Here is a 19892-nt window from a genome sequence, read left to right as displayed (position 1 = left end):
TCATTCAGTCTTAAGACTATTCTACCATTATGGCTATACCATAAGAATTAGGTAGTGGGAAAATACTCACAAAAGACTTCCAAGAAATCTTCATTCACTCATCCATCCAATGATTAATTATTGAAGACCCATTATGTGCCAAAATTGTTTGAAGCACTTGAAATACCAAAATAAAGGCAAAGAATACAGTTGACCCTTGCACAACATAGGAGTTAGGGGCACTAACCACCCCCCAACACACAGTCAAAATTCCATGAGTAACTTTGGACTCCCCAAAAGCTTAACAACTTATAGCCTGCTACTGACCAGAAGCCTTACCAATAACATAGTCAATTAACACATATTTTGTATATTATATGTATTATATACCATCCTCTCACAATACAGTAAGCTACAGAGAATATTAATAAAATCATATAGAAAATACATTTACAGCATTGTCCTACGTTTATCAAAAAAAATCCATGTTTAAGTACACCCACACAGGTCAAACCTGTGTTGTCAACTGCACACTACTAAGGAAAAGCACACAATTATTTTACAAATAGTTACTGAACACCTACTAGGTGCCAGGTGCTACACCAGGCCCATAAGCAGGAAGGAATCATAATGTCAAGGATACAGACACACTTGGGTTTAATTTCCACTACGTGCTAGCTTAAGAATTACTGAATAGTTTATTTCATCTATAAACTGAGAATAACAACACAGGCTTAAAGCACTACTATGAAACTTAAGAAATTAAATCATCCAACATACTATAATCCAAAGAAGAGCAAAATTCCCTATTCTTGAGATACTTGAAATCTAGTAGATAATATACATAAAAGGTAAGCATTCAATAATACTTGTTGAATACAATTAAATACAGGGCACAATGTGATACTGTAATACTAATTATGCTCTCTTCTGAATGGTAAATTTCTTTGTACACTTAGAATCCTTAATATACTATGTTATGTTATGAGTGATGGACTACTCAACAAATGTTAAATACATGAACAAATAGATGTTTTGTAAGTAATTCTGCAATATTGCCCTAAAATGATGAAATTCTCTCTTAAAGCCAAATATTTACTTCCAGAAACTTCATTTTGTATTAATCATATAAATTATGCTTCAAGATTCTAGAAATGAAAGCAGATTAATTTCTGCCTGTAAAATAGGATTACAATAGACATTACCCCCAATTTTTCAAGTTTTATATAAATAAGTTTGATCAGAAGGTATTTCAAATTGGATCTGCCATGTGAAAATCACAAGTTCATATTTGCTCTTCACTTTGAATTAGTGAGGCTTCTTTGTCCAGAAATGAGTTACAATTACACAACGTTGGAAATGTTTGCACATTTTCCCTGTATGAACTAACTTTACAAAGAAAGACTGAAAGGGCTGGGGTTTCTGGTTTCTGCTGCAAGTACAAACAGTGACTAACACGTTAGTCATAGTAAACAGCTGTTCCTTAACAGGACAAGAAATAGCATGTTTAAAATGCTGCAGGAAAATTAAGATAGACAAAAGAGAGAATTTTTTACGTGTTGAAAGTAACTCTAATTCAGGCAATCCTAAAAAAGCATGCAAATGTAAAAATATTTTTGGGATTATACAGCTAGCCTTGAAGTAATTTTAGTTTTTAATTATGTCCTCCTCAATAAAAGTTGGATAGATGAGATGATTCTCCAAGGTCTTCTCGGATTTCTGGCAGTTTAAGAGACTTTGCTTATTTTCCATATGTCCCCTAGAGGGCAGCGGTGGCCCAAAACACAGGAAAAGATTTTTTTTTTTTTTTTTTTTTTTTTTTTTTTGGGTCAGTCCTGTATCCCCTCTGGCGCCAGCCTCTACTCCAGTCCCTTTGCCATTTCTCACACACCTGTCTTTTGTAAGCAAGTTGACAATGATATTTCTGAGTGTTTATTTCTGAGTACCTAACTAGCAAAACCATTAAATATTAGACAAGAATGTTGCATGAAGTATGTTTTTACAGAGATTGAAAGAAAAGAAAGTGTATATATCACTTAACACACATCCACATCCTAACTGTCCTATCATGCACCTTTCATGCATTTTGGAGTAGACAATGGCTTGAGATGGTTGGGAAAAAAATTATAAGATGTGTCAAAGCAAAGAAATCAATTTTTTCCTTTAGTTGGTTTGAAATAAACCATAGTATTACCAAATACCTATTCATTCATTTATTCACTCAAGAATTACCTAATGTGTAGGAACCATATATCAGGTGTTGCATTTAGTAATGTGTGGAACAGAGAAACTACTTCAGGAACCTTATAATTAAGAAAGTGACACTAAATTACGTGATACAGGGAAGGATGACACAGTAATGTACCCAAATAATTACAAACTGTGGTAGCAATGTAACATCAAAAATTGTTGCGCCTTTTACAAACATTCTGGCTTTCTCTTGGAGGCCCACAGGTCTGAAGAAATCCTTGTCCTGTTCCAACAGAACACATAACTTTATATTTAAAAGGTGATGACGAACCACAGGAAGCTTCCTAAATAGGAAGGGAGAGCCTGAGTGAGCACTTTACTAATGCTGAGGTTTTCTTTTTTAGTTAATGTTGCTGTTTAAATATTTTATTCTGCTCAGAGACATTTTTATGCAAAGGGTGCAACTTTCAAAAGAGACTTTTGCAAGGTTGCCCTAAAAGCCTCTTATAATACCTGTAAATTTATCTTCTGGGATCTCTTTTATTGTATTCAGATTATTTGCTGATCAAACTTTTTATTCACTTTCATCTTGTGAAATTGGGAGCAACATGCACTTCAAGTATGTGAAGAAAAAGATTAATGATGTCAGAATTATAATTCAGTCAATATTTGCTAAGCCATTTGGGTTTTCTGTATAGAGCAGAGGATAATGAAAATTGTCTACCGATACAGCAGTGAGTGGCTCTGAGAACATTCTTGCCATAACTTTTAGTCAAACCAAATGTTGTGGTCTGTTTATGTGGCTGCTTGTTTATGCAGATCACTGTGGCTGGGAATTATACATATTTGCAATACTTCCTGGGAGAAATCTACCATTTCTGTACCTGTGGCCTTCAGTCTGCATTACAATCAAGGCTTTATTGAGATGCTAGAAAATGGACTTTCAGTCCTAACAATATGTCTGGTGATCATTTATAATGTTCTAACTCTAAGGAATGACGTATTTGTTTAAGTACATTGAAACTGGTGGATAATTTAAGTGAAGTTACTTTCAAGATTTAAAGTAGCAGGATCATAGTACTGTCAGTGGACAGGTTAGGCTGACGAAGCCAGGACTAACCCAGGGAACAAAATTGTTACCACTGGACCAGGAACCACAGCATATTTAAAGCTATTTCTATTTGCCCAGAACTGACTAAGCCAACTGTTATTTCCAGAGGTATAGTAAATCATCTTAAGACCTTATCAAAGGACAGATAAGCTTCTAAGTACTTGTCAAGTGGAAAACTTCTTTAGAAAAAAACAGAAAATTATAAGGATCTAGACATTTACACTAGACATTTTATGAGGAGAAAAAAACACTACATTACTTGCTTCTTTCTGAGGGTGTGGAAATTTCCCCTAAAAGTAAAAAAAAAAATTGTTTGTAGAAAGAGTATAAGAGCTAATTTGGACTCCTAACTTTATTTTGCATTTGCAATTTGAAATGAGTCTATAAAATGGCTACTATTAAACATTAATCATTCCTCTCTCCTCTGCTCTTTCTGTGTGCTCATGTTTAAAAAGAACACATAACCATTGGGTATATTCTGATATATTATCTGTTGCAGGAAAGTATCTCCTGTTTCTATTGGAAGCCAGGGAAAACCAGATGATTTTCATGTTAGTTCCAACAAGAATTAGACCACTAACTGCATATAATCAGCAGACATTTTCTACCATGTGGCTCATTTTGAAACTTTCTACTCACAGTAGTCCTACCACTGGATGTCGGGTGCAGAAAAATGGCCAGTTCCCTTAAAAACATTATAAATGATCACTACATTTAATGGCACTGCAATAACATATCCACAGAATAACCTATCTTGCTTAGAATTTACAGTTTGTAAAAGCACTTGCACACAGAGTAATGCACTTGAACTCATGCTGATCCTAGGTGGGTGTAGTTAAGTCCATTCCAGACATTTCTAAGAATTAGAAAGCTTGGGGGAGTTTCCCAAGGTCACATAGCTAGAAAATAGCTGAGCTCTTTCCAGGCAAGGTCTCTTCACCCGAGTCTAGATCTACGTGACATTCTAGTGAGGCTGTATTTACCACATGGTTGTGTTCATTTTCTTACACCAGGCAGCCTACTTAGATGTACATGTAACATATGCACAGCGGTGCTTTTATTATGTGTAGGCAACACACAGGTCTCCTTTTTAGGGAGAGGAAGCAGAGCCCCAACAAGGCTAAATAATGCATCCAGAATGACACAGCTAGAGAGCGGTGGAGTTGGGGTTCCAACCCGGGGGTGTCCGGCTCCAAAGCCACATGGCTGCCAGTAAAGCACTTTTCTTTCCAATGCCACCTATTCTAGACTGGGCTTTCCCTCTCCTGTGTTCTACTTTAACACTCTGTCAGGCAGTTCTATGCAGACTTCTTTCTGCCTCACTGTTGTGTGTTTCATTGAATACAAGGTTTCCTACATGGCCCGGATGATGTTGGTGTGGGCTGTTTTGCGTATAACTTGCGTAGAATGGCACAGTGTCCCTTGAGCATCAACAGAGGACAACTGAAGTAATACAGGAAATCCCAGGGCCCTCTGAGAATGGCAGCCACCCCTCCTTGTTCTCTGGTTGATTGAAGGCTTATAAGGAAAAGAGGGTCTGAGTAAAGCTCACTTGACTCTCTGAGTACAGGACAGAGTCATGACTCCCCTACCCACAAACCCAACCCCAAGTCAGTAGAAAAATGAGGAAGGGCTACAGAAAGAAGTTTGAAAAAAACTTCACAATCCTGCTGTCGGCCCTGTTGACACCATGGTGACAGGGCGTCTTCCTGAAATGGCCAGTTCATGGGTATTAGAGGTGATAAAAAACGGAGTAGTAGCCAATGGTGCCTAAGGATACATGCCTGTGGGAGTAGCCAAGCTGCCAGTACAGCTGATGAGACCACAGAAGGTGCATTCCAACTGTAGTCACCACAAGCCCTTCACAACGTGGGCTATAACTGCCCACAAGTAAGAAAGACTCCAAAGTGCACAGTAGGGGCATGATCCAAAAGTAGTATCATTTACATTTTGCTTATGAGTATTTTCAGTTTGAATACATGGTCCAACCAAGTAGTTCAAACTCTCAGATGGATACTATGAAAATGATTCTCAGAAAAAGCAGTCTAATTTATTTGATTCAGTATGTGAAGTTGCAAATGCAGGTGATTAAATTTCTAGTTCTCAAAGGGAGTACTTTGTTCCTGTGAACAGCTTATTAACAACTGGCAAAAACCACATGTGTGTCTGTGGACAGCAAATTCTGTTGAATTACTTAAATACACATACTATTTGATTAAATTCACCACCATAATCAATAGGGGGGTCTGGATGTCACATTAATTATATTCTATAGAAATTCTATGGACACATCATTTAATTAGATTTTTCACTTAGTACTTATCAAAATATAAGAAATACCATCATAGTTTTTTGCACATGGTAATGAAAGCATAGGTACATTACCAAGATTAAATCATGAAAGAATATCTACCCTCTGTTTTCCTTCCTGCTAAAATTATCTAGCTTCTTACAGTACCACCTGTGATGATAGGCAGGCTATGCAGAATTTCAAAGCTTTCCACACCACCTACCAATCTCCATGTCAGAACAAATTAGTATTTCCAGTCTACTGTTTATCATTGTGGCATTTTAAAGCCTAATAGCTAATTCTTAAAAACATTAATAACATCTACTTTTATTGAGAGCTCATGTTCAGTGAATGTGTTAACAGCTCCACTTATATGAGCTTATTTAATCTATAGAGAAACACTTTGAGGTTTCTTTTCATTATACAGATGTAGAAACTGAGGCACAGGTCACATAGATGCTATAGAGCCAGGATTGAAACCTAGATCTGACTTATTTTATGGCCCACCTAGGCTAATCTGTTTATTTCACAGACACAGAAATGGACCCAGAGGAGTAACCTGTCTTTCTACAGGACACATAGCTGGAGAATGGAGACAAAACTGGGACTCAGGTTTCCACCAGTTACCTTTATTGCCTTGAGCCATCACTATAGGCCTGAGCTCTTCAGCTTTTTATTCTGTCTTATTTCTGTTTCAGCATACAGCAGCCAGGCTCAGAGACATGTAAACAATATCCATTAGCACTGCTGCCTGTGATGTGTAGTGCAATCACATTTTTAATGGACTCTGTCTGAGTCCTATGCTTGTCTGCATTGCTCTTAAAGAGGTCTGGAGTAAATTTATTGCTCACTTGGCAGTCAGCACTTGGCACAGTTTCTCAAGTGGTAAAGTTAGAGATCTGTGGATTTTGCTTTCTCCCATATCTCTGGAAGCTTCTCCTAGAGAATGTCATCCTTAGCTCCCTATTCCAAGGCCAAAATCTATGACTGCTTCAGAAAAGGTCTTCTACCCTAAGCAGCACTGATCTGGCCATGCCTTTCCCTTGCTTTAAATACTCAGATAATAGGTTTTTATCATGAATGGGTTTTGCATTTTATCAATTACTGTATCTGTATCTATTGAGATGATCATATAGTTTTCTATTCTACTAATATAGTGATTTACTTTATTGGTTTTTGAATGTTAAACCAACCTTGCATTCCTGTTCACTTGGTCTTGATGTGTTGTCCTTTGTTAAATTGCTAGATTTGCTAATATTTTTTTATTTGATAATATGTTCAGGATTTGTGGGTATATGCTCATGATGTCAAGTTTTGTCATGAGTATTAATGATGGCTTCATCTTGATCCAGGTGGTGGTCACATAGGTATTTACAGATAATGAACATAAGTTATAGACATTCCACTGTATGCAAACTACACCTCATTTAAGTACAATTTTAAAAGTCACTCATATAGTTTCACTGTGTCCTTAAGCAAATTCATTAGAATGACATCCAAGGGTTCTGTTTGTTTGGATAGCTGGGTAATCTTTATACTTCACCTTGCAACATGGCCACACAGATTACTTTTAATTACTGAAAACTATCATACTGTTTCCTACTGTCATAACTTTGCTAATGTTCTTCCTTCTGCACAGACTCTCCTCCACACCTCTCTCTTCCTATGAGAATCCCTGTCATCCTTCAAGGCCTAACATTAATGATGTTCCTTCTGAGACACTTCTTGGAAGATTCTGACACCCTCACCACCCACAGGCAGAATGTGCCATTGCACATTGTCCTCTCTGTTGAAAATATGGTCCTCTCTGTTGAAAATATGGTTGATAGTTGATATTTTGTGAGATTTTCTCAAATAAAAATATTTTAGAAATTCATATGTAAACAATATTTTAATTCCAAGTTTTTAAAGATCCAGTTATGCTTACTCATCAAAAGTAATGTAGCTCCTCTGACCTGTGTAATATCAAGGTCCCAAACCCTTTAAAACTAAAACCTGCAAGATGACAGGTTTTGCAAGATGGCCAGCTCAGAAATTTTGGAATTTTTTGGAGGGGTTTTTTTTGGCTAAAGTTTATTAATTAATTTTTGAGAAAGAGAGCAAATAAGTGAGAGCAGCGGTGGAGGGGCAGACAGAGGATCCCAATCAGGCTCTGTGCTCTCAGGGCAGAACCCCATGCAGAGCTCCATCTCACGAACTGTGAGATCATGACCTGAGCCGAAATCAAGAGTCACATGCTTAACCAACTGAGCCACCCAGGTGCGACAGAAATTTTGGTTTTTAAAAGAAATGAGAGTTTAGCATTTTTCAGAAAACTTAGTATTGCATTAGCATTCTTTTAATACACTGTGCTTGAAACTAAATGTGTTCAAGCTTCGATTTTATACATATAAAAATGGAAGCAAGTCAAGTTCCCTGTGATTTCTTCCTTAGAGGTGCTTGACTTTTCCACCTCCTTTAATTTGGTATTAGCCTTTTTGTTCCCTGCACTGACTCTTTTAACCACATGTTTTGAGGATCCAATTACTGACTTTTTAATCCGATTAACAGTGAAATCTGTGTCTATTCTGGCAAAGCACAGAAAATACACTCACAAGTGGTATCTGCTCACAGTAAGTCCTTCCACTTTGCAGCAGTACTATATAACAGGTATGAATTTGGGATTGAATTTAGACTTAGGATGTTAATCCTTGAAGTCGTCTTTCTAGGGATGTGACCTTGCACAAGTGACTGACCTCCCTATACCTCAGCTTTCCCACCTGAACAAGAGGATAAAAGTACCTCACAGGGTTGCCTTGAGGATTACATGAGATAAAACATGCAAACCACTAAACAGTGTGTAGCCATGGAGTAAGCAATCAATAAATATTGTTGTGTTATTATCATTGGACAAATTATTAAGAAAATCTTTCAGTTACTCAGAACTGGATTACTAAATTTGTGATTATCCAAAAACTTTGTGGTGTTTTGTCTTCCCTTCTATTACTTACTCACTTGGACCTGCATCATTCTCAGTACCATATAGCATTTGATTCAGGTTGGTTTGGAAGACAGGAGGAGGAGGGAATCTGAGCTGACTCCTAACACTTAGTGGTGGGTACAGCACAGCACCAAACTGTTTGGGAACAGCTGAAGTCATTCAGAAGAGCACTGTCAGCCTATAAACAAATGAGTCCCAACTAAAACTTTTGTAGAATCCCACATGAGAGTAATTTGATGTATCCGTTGAGAAAACTAATGTCTAAAAATTTTTATTAATTTAATAACATGTTTAAATGAAAGATACGTCATCAGCCACAATAGCATACCTTAATTGTTAAAACAGCAAAATTCTTTTCCAAACAACAAACAAACTTGGTGCACATGTGGGTTCCTATCTCTTATGCAATCAAAAACTGGACTCTCCTGAGTATCTATCACTGACTACAAGTTATAGACCACAAATGTAGACTAAGAAAATGCTTTCTAATACTGTGTCAGTGCTTCTATATTACCCTAAATAGTTATACTGCTTTATAATCAGCACTGCTGGTGTATACTGGACTGGCAATTTAAATGAATGTATTTGTGCTATGTAATGATAGCTGGCAATTATCTGTGGTTTGGGGTAACCCAGGACAGCTATTCCTTGAATAATTGACCACAGTGACCCACATGTCTGCCCAATCAGAAGGAAGCCTCCACATAAAGTTCTTTGAAATGAATGCCCCACCAGTACACTGTTTTTCTATTATTTACTTTGATGTTCAGGAAGTGCATTATTCAGTGGAACACTGGATTGTTGATAGGTATTCTAATATCAAAAGAAGGGTTCCTCATCAAATAAATATGGGCTATTCAGCATAAGGCTATTTTCCTCTTATCATTGCATAATTTACTGTCACATATAAACATCCTGAGAAGTCTTGCAATAAGAAATATAACTTTAAGAAGAGGACAAAATGCAAAGTATTTCCCAAACTTACTTGACCATTTATAAACAAAGTCTATTCCCCTTTATTAATAGAGTTTCACTCAGGACTGCTCCAAGAGAATTGGGAAAAGCTACTTGATTAATATATCTCCTATTTACTATTAAATTCACTATTTGATAATTCCAAAAATATTTTTGTCTGCTTTCCTTCCATCCAATTTTTCTCCCTGTTCCTTATCCTTTCCAACCCATTACATTGCCAGATATAGCAAATTAATTAATTAAAATAAGAACGGGATACCCAGTTACATTTGAATTTCAGACAATCAATAATTTTTTAATATAAGTATGTCCCAAATATTGCATGAGACACTGAAATGTAATTGGGTGTCCTGTATTTTAACCCCAACCCAAATGAGGACTATCAGTGAGTAATTAAAGGAACTCAGCTTAATTTAGTAATAAGTACATGCAAGGAACTCATTCAATGCTTGCTGAATGTTTCTTGAATCTTTCATAATAACAAAAGTATGACACACTTTTGAAACAACTATATTTGGCCTTTTTATAATAATTCCAACACAAGTAGTGAAGTCACTCTGGAACGCAAGACTGAAATAAATTCTTATGCTCCAGTGTGAGCGCTTGATTTTATAGATGAGGAAACTGAGCCCTGAGAGAAGTGACTTGACTTGCTCAAGGAAATTCTCCCACAAGGAGTTGATAACTGTCAATCTCAAGTTCTTGTTATCTAACTTGCAAGCCAACAAGGCTATCTTTATCATTGTGCACATATTTGGTAGGGCTTAAAAAAGGTGATGAACTAGTTAATCAAGTGTTCTAAATTATAGTTGCTAAGTTTACCAAAATATAGTTGCTAATTAAGTTAGCTACATTTTAGTAATGAAGCTTAATAAAATCACAATAAAACAGAAGACAATTAAAATAAATTTAAAGCTTTAATTATACTGTATATAAGCTAATGTTTCCTTCATCAGTCAGAAGGTGGTTCAGTATCTCCCAGTGTCTCAGTCCCCCATTATTGTATAGTATGCAAGAGTGCAAATTTAAAAAGAATACCAGTATGTCTTTTGTGTGCCTAGTGTTTCTATTTATAAACTATTGTGCAGGACGTATATGCTTATTTTCATCCATTAGTCACCTCAAGTGTGTTATTGAGAAAAAACATCAAGCCCAGCAATAATCTCACGGTACAAGCAGTAGTGCTTATAAGAGCACAGTTTTTGTTCTATAGAAATCAGAAGAACCACTTCCATTCACAGATGATACATCACCTTTACTATTAAAAAGAGGTATCGTTTGGATTGGACTATTGCAAACTGCTAAGAAGACACTCAGGTACTGCTTTGTTGCCTGTGGGTTTTGCATTTAGTACCCATCATACAAATACCACTGTCCCTTCAGGTGCTGTGTGACTCAGAGAAAAGAGTAAGGGATGCCACGTCTTCAACAGGGATTTCAGGTTGGCCAAGAATGAGGAAGAAAGAAGCATCGCTTTCAAACTAATGAGTTCTTACGTATACAGCTTATTCCCTCACTAGATAGATGTGGATATTTAAAAATCAAGAAATACCCTTCACTTGGTAATTGAGAATGATAAGCTCACTAGGAGCCTAAGTCCCTGCCTTATCTGTATTACCCATATATTTAAATCAGACTTCATAATCACATCATCTGTTAAAATGAGCTGGGTTTTTCCTGCATAACCTTCCCCTCTTATCTCATCAACTTGACATTGCTGGCACAAGGTGAAACCATTATAGTATGCCACTTGTTCCATTAGGAAGTAGAGCAATATTTTAATTTCAAGAAATATCAAGAAATGGACTGGGGATTGCATCGTATATTTTTCCATGAATTATGTGCTTTCTGTGACATGGTGGTGGTGAGGCCATATCACTCATCCACACCTGACCCACAGGTATTGGCCATCTTGTCAAGGACCCTGGGAATCCTGAAATTGTCGTCCCATAAAAATGAGCACCCTTCAACTCTACTTAACCTTTAACCTACCAGAGGTTTCTAAAATACAAAGTATTAAGGTAGTTTACCTGAGTTTGATATTAGAGTTTAAGAGACGCTGTGGCCCATTAGTGTCCAATGACACAATGCAATGCCATACACTGTCATATATACAGCATCACTTTGAATAAATAAGGAATCATAAATATGAAGTGCTAATTATATGGAAGTAGAATCTTTATCAGGAGTTCCTATTTTAAAATGAATAATACTTAGGGCACCTAGGTGATTCCGTTGGTTAAATGGCTTACTCTTGATTTCAGCTTATCTCATGATCTCATGGTTCTTGAGATCAAACCTCATGTTGGGCCCCGTGCTGACAGCAAGTTGCCTGCTTGGGATTCTCTGTCTCCCTCTCTCTCTGCCCCTCCCCCTCTCAGGCTCACGCACGCTCGCGCTCTCTCTCTCTCTCTCTCTCTCAAAATAAAATAAATGAACTTTAGAATGAATAATACTTAAATAGGTATTTTACCTCTGGCAAGTGATTTGACCTTTCTGGTCCTGTTTCTTCATCTATAAAATGGGGATGATAGTGGTACCTCTCTCATAAAGTCACTGTAAGGATTTAATGTCAATGTGAAAGCATTTAGCACCATGCCCAACACATAGCAGGTGCTTACTGAATACTAATATAATTATGGATTAAAACGTCTGGTGGTGATCTTGGTGTTTACTACTATTATTTGTGCATACTAGTACCTTATTTTTTTATTTTTACACTTCAATCTTTGCAAAACACTTTCAGAACCTCATAGTGCCTTTTCACGAATGACCAATGTAATGTTGGCCGTGATTACAGTGGAACAAATGAAACCATGAAGGGTAGTTTTCCCTTAAAATTGCAGCTTTTTCACAAGTAACACAGGTGGCCTGTATATATGAGTAGTTAGAAGGTAGAAGAACTAAGGTACAAGCTTTCTCATGTAACATTATTGAAAACCATTCAATGTGGGCCTTCTTGCCCACCCTGCTGTTCAAGGCTCTGTAGGAATGGAAACACAAGGACACTGCCATGCCCTTCAGCAAAACCTCAGTGTTTTCTAAGACTGACAGGAGGATGGGAAGTGAGAACCTGTGCCTGAGCCCAGGACTCATCAGCTTATGTTTACAGGCTAAGGGATTGTGCTCCTTCAGTATCGATCTTGACGTCTAACTGCTTATCTCACTGACATGTGATGCAGGTAACTACTTGTCTATAAAGGGGAGTTGACCAAGTGGTACATTAGAGGTCATGTGAAATATTACAGCAAACATAAATATTTACAGCACTAAGGAGAGACTCAGTTGTGTGCACAAAGACAGCTGCTCTTGTCTCCAGGGCCAGGAGTCAGCTCCTCTGTGTTTTCAGATAAGGAATCATTATGAAAAGAGGGCAAATGCCAATGAAGGAAAAGCCTCCACAACTCAGCTTTCTTCCTAGGGGCTGACTGGTGGATCTGCTTCCAGGCCACTTGTGTTTCTTACAACCCTGTATCCATATGTAAGTTGTGTAGTGGTGTCTGCACACAAGTTAGTCTACTGTGCACTAGATTACCTCAGAATAGTTACTTCCACATGGCCAGACGATCAGGTTAGAATTCTGGTCCCCCTGTACTAACGGAGAGCAAGTCACTGTCTAGGAAACTTCATTCCCATCTCTCATATTTGAGATAATTCTCAAGCTTGTCATGAAGATTAAGTGACATGTATATTAGAGATGCTGGGTAAGCAGAAAAATGTGATACGAACATAGGTGGAATTATTCTTCTGAATTGGGCTGTGTGTGTCTGTGTGGTCCATTTATTTTTCTAGTTTCTGAATGTAGTTTAGCTCACTTCTATGGATGGGAGAAAATGCAGCAATTGCAAATCACTGGCAGAGCAAAAAGTCAAATCTCAAATATTAAACTTTCTACCTTATGGAGAGAGTTTGGTGGAAGCTATTATGTCTAATACTTACAGTCAGCACTCAGAGATGAGTTGTGGGAATGAGATAGTTCCTATAGGATTGATCTTCGGCATTCCCAAATCAAGTGATACTCTGTGCTGCACAGTGCTTTTAAGTGGCCTCATGATGAGTCCATTTTTACATTTACCAGTGTGTACAGAGCTTCATATTTACACTTTCCACAAACATTTGTTCATATAGTCCTCTTAACAACTTCTATAAAGTTATGTTTCTTTTCCTCATTTTATATATGGAACTTTGAGATACAATGGACTAAGGGATGAGCACAGAATTATGTGGCTCATTGATGGGATAGCCAAAATACAATTATATTTTCCTACTGTTTCCAGTACACTATGTGTGTTTGGGTTTTCTGGAGTTTTGGTGGTGATGGGTTTTTGTTGTTGTTGTTGTTGTTGTTGTTGTTGTTTTCACTCGTTTCGTGAAGAGAAACAGTTTGGTATTTTTTGTATGAAACAGTTGGTCAGGCAAGATAGCCTTAAATATGTTATGATACATAAATATTGTCATATACTTTTCACTAGGTAAATCTTAAGTCTAGCATTAACACATTTTTAATATTAGAAATATAGCTTATTCCTGAAAGAAATACCCCTTTCATGTGCAGATTTTTTTTCACATGCAGATTTTTTTATCATATTTACTTTTAAAAAAATCAAAGATACACATTGTGCATTAGACTGTTGTGTTTTTCTGCTTACTAGAGGTATGATACATGTTTTCATAGTTTTATGAAAGAATCATACCTTTACTTTAAAAATCATACTTAAAAAAAATCAAATACACACATTGTGCATTAGATTGTTGTGTTTTCCTTCTCTCTAAAGGTATAACATATATTTTCCAATTAATAATGCCATACTAAAGAAAGACCTGCAGATAACCACAAAAGCTATTTTTTACCTCCTCTTACACATGCTGAGCTAGACCAGCAGAACACCATCTTGGTATGAGAGATTTGGGCAGGAAGAAATGTAGTTAGATTTGCGGAGCTTGCAAAAATCACATTTTTGCCAGACTCACCCCAAGCCAACAGAAAACCTAATGAACGGATCCATAAAGGATTTTTTATTATTATTATTTTAAAGAGAGAGAGGGAGAGAAGTGCAAGCAGGGGAGAGGGGCAGAGGAAGAGAGAGAGAATCTCAAGCAGGCTCCATGTTCAATGCTGAGCCAAACAGAGGCCTTGATCCCACAACTCTGGGATCATAACTTGAGCTGAAATCAAGAGTCAGCCACTCAACAGACTGAGCCACCCAGGCACCCCACACAGAAAGGATTTTTATGCAAACCTGCACAAATATATTTAACATGCTATAAAAAAAAGAATACCTTTGTGTCAATTTCCAGCACATAGCCTATATCCATTAGTGCCCAGTAAAACAGGAACTCCAATATGAAAAACATGTTTGCCTTCATAGAACTAAAAAGTACCTAATATTTAATGTTTCTATCTTTAAAAGGGTATCATGAAAATTCCAAGATTGGATCCACTAGATTATTTTAAGTATTCATGTATTCATCTGTCTGTCCATCTACCTATACTTTCTATATCTATCTATACTTAAATGGCTCTTTAAAAAAAAAAGTTTCTCAGGGGCACCTGGGTGGCTCAGTCGGTTAACTTACCACTTCGGCTTAGGTTATGATCTTGTAGTTTGTGGGTTCAAGCCCCGTGATGGGCTCTGTGCTGACAGCTCAGAGCCTGGAGCCTGCTTCATATTCTGTGTCTTCATGTCTGTCTGTCTCTCTTTCTCCCCCCTTCCCCTGCTTGTGCTCTGTCTCTCTCTCTCTCTCTCAAAAATAAACATTAAAAAAAATTTTTTTAAGTTTCTCATACAGACTAAATCAGGATGAACAGTGATAACTGGACCACAAACCCAAGACTAGGAGTTCATTTCCACTTGTAGTTTTTAGGTAAAGGACATCTCTTTCTGTTGATTCCCACAGACAAGATTTCCCCAAAACAGTGAACAGAAAGTAGAACCTTCAGAGATCTCAAGCACTGGTTTGAGTAACACCTGAGATAAATTTCCAAGTAGTCAAACACACACACACACACACACACACACACACACACACACACACACACACAGCTTAGCTACTTGGACTTAAGGGTTTTTACTTTTATCCAAGTGAAAAAGCTATGAACATACAGATTCATGCAAAACCTGCCTGTAGTATATGGGACAGAAAGGATTCACTGACCTCAGGTGTCTCCATCTCACTGATGTATCAACTACATGAAAGCTAGGGACGGGCCCCTACCCTCCCTACAGAATGCTGGACAACATCTGGCCTAGGAGTAGTCTGACACCTTGGAGAAGTATCTACTCTGGCAGAAGAAGTACTAGAATTCCTGAATACAGAAAATCCTTCAGGAGAAACAGAGATGCCAGAAGCCTCAGGTCATTTCCTTTCTGAGCCTTCAATGTTTGGCATTAGTGAAGAGACCCACACCAGGGTCCATCTTACCTGCCTGTCATCATTAGCCAGAGCCGCACCCAGCCTTTCGGACCCCACTGACCAGACCGACCCCACTGCCAGGCAGCGGGGGCTAGAGTCATGGTTCTTCTAGCATGCAAGATGTACAAGCAAGTCGCCATTAAACCACCGCTTGAGGCCAGGGCCCAGAGACCCTATTCTGTTCGGGAGTCCAGAAACGTTTCTTTAAAAGCCAGAAAACCCAAAAATGTGGGTCAGTAGATCAACTATGCCACTAGCATTTTCACAGTGCAGTGGAGTTGTTGGCCGTTACGTGAGCTGCCGTGTAACTCCAGGAATCTGCTCCAACAGCTGTTTTTTTTAGCATCTTTCTACCAAACACACCTGTTCTTAAAAACATGGGTGAGTTCATTCCCTTCCACATGCTCAACACTTGGTAGTACTTGCCCATGAAATTTCTCTGGAACACCTGGAACTCGCCACCCAGGATACTATTCTCCAAATAGCAACGACACCCTCCCCACGTCCAAGGGGGATGACGCCTACCGCGCAAGGCGGTCCTCCTCAGGGCGCCCACGGCTGGGGCAGCTGCCTCGCTGGGCCTGGGCGCTGGAGGAGCATTTGCGCCTGCGCGGAAGCGGGGCCTCGGCCTCTTGGGCTGCAACCCCGTGCGCTGGCGCTGGCCGTTCTGAGGCTGTTACCCACCGCTGAAATGCTGGTTTATAAAACCCTGAAAGGGCTCTCACTAGAGAAGTTTCATGTAAGTGCTTTAGAATACTTCATGTAACTGTCTGAGAATGTTCTCTATAAAACTGATGGCAACAGAAATGTTGAACAATAGTGATGGTATTGAAATTAGAATTGTCTTGCGGTAGTATTTAATTTGCACTTTGAAAATTCTATTATCCTAGAATATATTTTTGAAAAAACTCTCAAAACTCAGTAATTAAAAATAGTAATATTCCGATTATAAAATCAGCGAAAGACATGAACAGGTATTTCAGCAAAAAGGGATATGGATGGCAAAAAAGAACAAGAAAAGATGTTCAAAATCATTAGACATTTGGGAAATGAAAATTAAAACAATGTGTTGTCCCAACAAAATTACTGAACAAGTGAGTTTTTAAAAAATAGTGAGCCTGGGTGGTTCAGTTGGTTAAGTTTCCAACTTCGACTCAGGTCATGATCTCATGGTTAACGTTCCAGCCCTCAATAGGGCTCCACAGTATGGAGCCTGCTTGGGATTCTCTCTCTGCCTCTCTCTCTCTCTCTCTCTCTCTCTCTCTCTCTGTCTCTCTCTCTCTCTGCCCTTTGCTTATGCATGTGTGCATATGCTCTCCCTCTCAAATAAATAAACTTAAAAAAAGAAATTAAAAAAATTGTGATAATACCAAAGGCTGGTGAGAATGTGGAGAAACTAGATCTCTCAAACATTAGTGGTGGAAATGTAAAATGGTACTCTGGAACGCTGTTTGACAGTTTCTTAGCATATGACCCAACAATTGTATCCTTTGGCATTCATCCCAAAGAAATAAAAACGCATGTTCATACAAATGTCTATATACAAATGTTTACAGAAGTGTTATTGGTAACAGCAAAATACTGAGAATTACTCAAACATCCTTCAGTGGGTAAATGGATGGACAAACTCTGATGCATCCATGCAATAGAAATTTATTTAGTAATAAAAAGGAATGAGCTAGTGATACATGCAACACCCTGGATGAACTTCAAGGGCATTATGCTTCATTAAAAAAAAAAAAGTCAACTGTATGCTACCGGTTAATTTAACAGTCTCACAGTGGCAAAACTCTGGTGATGAAGGACAGATTAATGTTGGGGGGGATGCAAATACAAAGAGGTAGGAGGAGGAAGTTCATTTGTGATAATGAACAGTTCTGTTTCTTGCTTGTGGGAATTTTTTTTAATCCTATGACTTTGGTAAATATTTAACCATAAAAGCTAGTCAAAAGTTTTTACACCGCTTTCAAGCAATTCCAAAAGTGTTTAAATACACAGTGTTGGTTTAATTAAGCTTAAGTACCAATTTTGAATGTTTATTAAAAGCTAATAGTATTGATTTTATTACCATGCAACAATTTTAGTATTTAAATGTGAATTATTTTGTGGTAATAAGAACGAGGATACACTCATAGCAGTGACTCAAGGGATTCTTTGTGTTCCTTTTCGCTCTTGTTGGCATAATATAGTCTGTATTTTTTGCTCATTTTCTCCCACTTTTACAGAATCGGGTTTTCTGTGTAACATTTGGGGGCTACAAAGCACCATTATGGCAATCTCTTCCTCAGATCACTGCTTTTGTTTGAAAGGACTTCCTGGAACAGTGACTTTTCCTCTGCCTTATCTGATTTACCATTTACACCAGTTTATTTTCCTGAAAGTTCTTCCTGTCAGTTTCCCTCAAATTTAGACATCAAACTGGGTAGTTCCATGATGACTATTTGTTATTTAGCTCCTATTATAAGAAGCATCTTCTGGAAGACCAAGTGAGCCTCTGTGTCCCCTGAGGGTGGATGGCAAATGGTAGGTAGCCTGTCAAGTGGGTATGGGTATCTTTGTATAGGTATCTTTCTGGTCCTAGTACTTGCTTCTGCTTAAGCATGCTGCTTAATTCTTTTTTAATTTATAATTTAGGAAATGAAAGAAAGGATGTCAAAAAGCAAGTTAATGATAAAAGAAGGTCTTGGCCAGGCTAACGCTGGTGCAAATGCAGCTGTCAAAATCTAAAAAACAAAAACAAACAAAAACAAACACCTACTTCTGCATGCCTTAGTTTCTCATATATAAAATTGTTATGATGATAATAGCACCCACCTCATCATTTGTATTAATTGAGAAAATTGCTTTAAACCTCCTAGACTATCACCTACCACATATGAGTGCTGCAATACATGTTGGTTCCTGTTTCTTTTGAATTTCTACCCTATTTCTTAGTCCCCAGGGCAGTTTGAAGAGAAATAGCTTGCAATAAAAAGGACTGATTGCCAGCAATGAACAGGGTTAATTAACTTTTCCCAAGAAATGTGTTCCTGAAAAGAATCTATTGATTAAACCTTTCAAAATAGGGTCATTTTTAAATAGACTAAGGGAGGTCTGTTTTGGGCCAAGTAAACGATCACCTCCTCAGGTCTCTGTCTTGAAGTTCTTAGAGTAGATCCCCATGTTTGACTTTTCACTACCCTCTCTCTCTTCTGGATATCAAAGATTATGGACCCATGACTCCATTTCCAAAGACAGTTCAATGGGGATGGCTTGAACAAAGCAGTTGCCCTTAAAAGGCTCCCTTTTCCCTAGCCTTTCAACACCTTAGGAACACAGTACCTGAAAACTCCTTGGGGACTAAGGGCACATTGTTGCCATCTTTGTATCCCCCTTGGTACACAGCCATCTAGATTTATTAAATGAATAAATTCCTAAGGCAGCTGAACACATCAATACCTTTATCCCCCAGTTCTTTATAGGCCAGGACTAAGGAGGTTTAAGGCACCCTAATTTTAGCAGACTGACTGACTGAAAGCTCCTTGAGGGCCAGGACAAAGCTGGCTGTGTTCCTTGTCACTCTCTTAGAGCTTCGCAGGGCACCTGACACTGGGTGAGCACTCAATAAGTTTTTGTTATGTGAATGCATGAAAACTACCCCTGGTCCTGTCCTCAGGGGTCACGGCCAGCCTAGAAGAGGGGGGAAAGTTCATGAGGAGGAATGCACTGTCCTGGCCTTCCAAGAATACTGACAACCCATGAGCGCCCGACGCCAATTTCACTTCCTCACTCAGCCATTTGTAGGAGGTCGTAAATCCCCCTCCTTCCTCGGTTCAGGGGACAGCCAAGTCGTGCTTACGCCCCCTGCGGGGACCCCAAGTCACAGAGGAAGGTAACCCAGAGGGGGGAGCCCGGCAGCACGTGCAACCTCCCAGGAGAGGAGGAGGCTGGGCTAACACAGTCCTTAGTCAGCA

At 38.3% G+C, this 19892-nt stretch overlaps 1 protein-coding gene across 6 annotated transcripts in view; it reads left to right on the top strand.

The window, feature by feature from the left end:
* RHOBTB1 (Rho related BTB domain containing 1) overlaps positions 1 to 19892 on the top strand; it is a 122345-nt gene that overhangs the window by 35843 nt on the left and 66610 nt on the right. The gene's annotated exons all lie outside the window — the stretch shown is intronic.

The sequence above is a fragment of the Panthera pardus genome, unplaced genomic scaffold (assembly GCF_024362965.1).
Source record: "Panthera pardus isolate Hobbes unplaced genomic scaffold, ASM2436296v1 HiC_scaffold_22, whole genome shotgun sequence".
NCBI classification, from domain to species: domain Eukaryota; kingdom Metazoa; phylum Chordata; class Mammalia; order Carnivora; family Felidae; genus Panthera; species Panthera pardus.
This window is presented reverse-complemented; position numbering and strand designations above follow the sequence as displayed.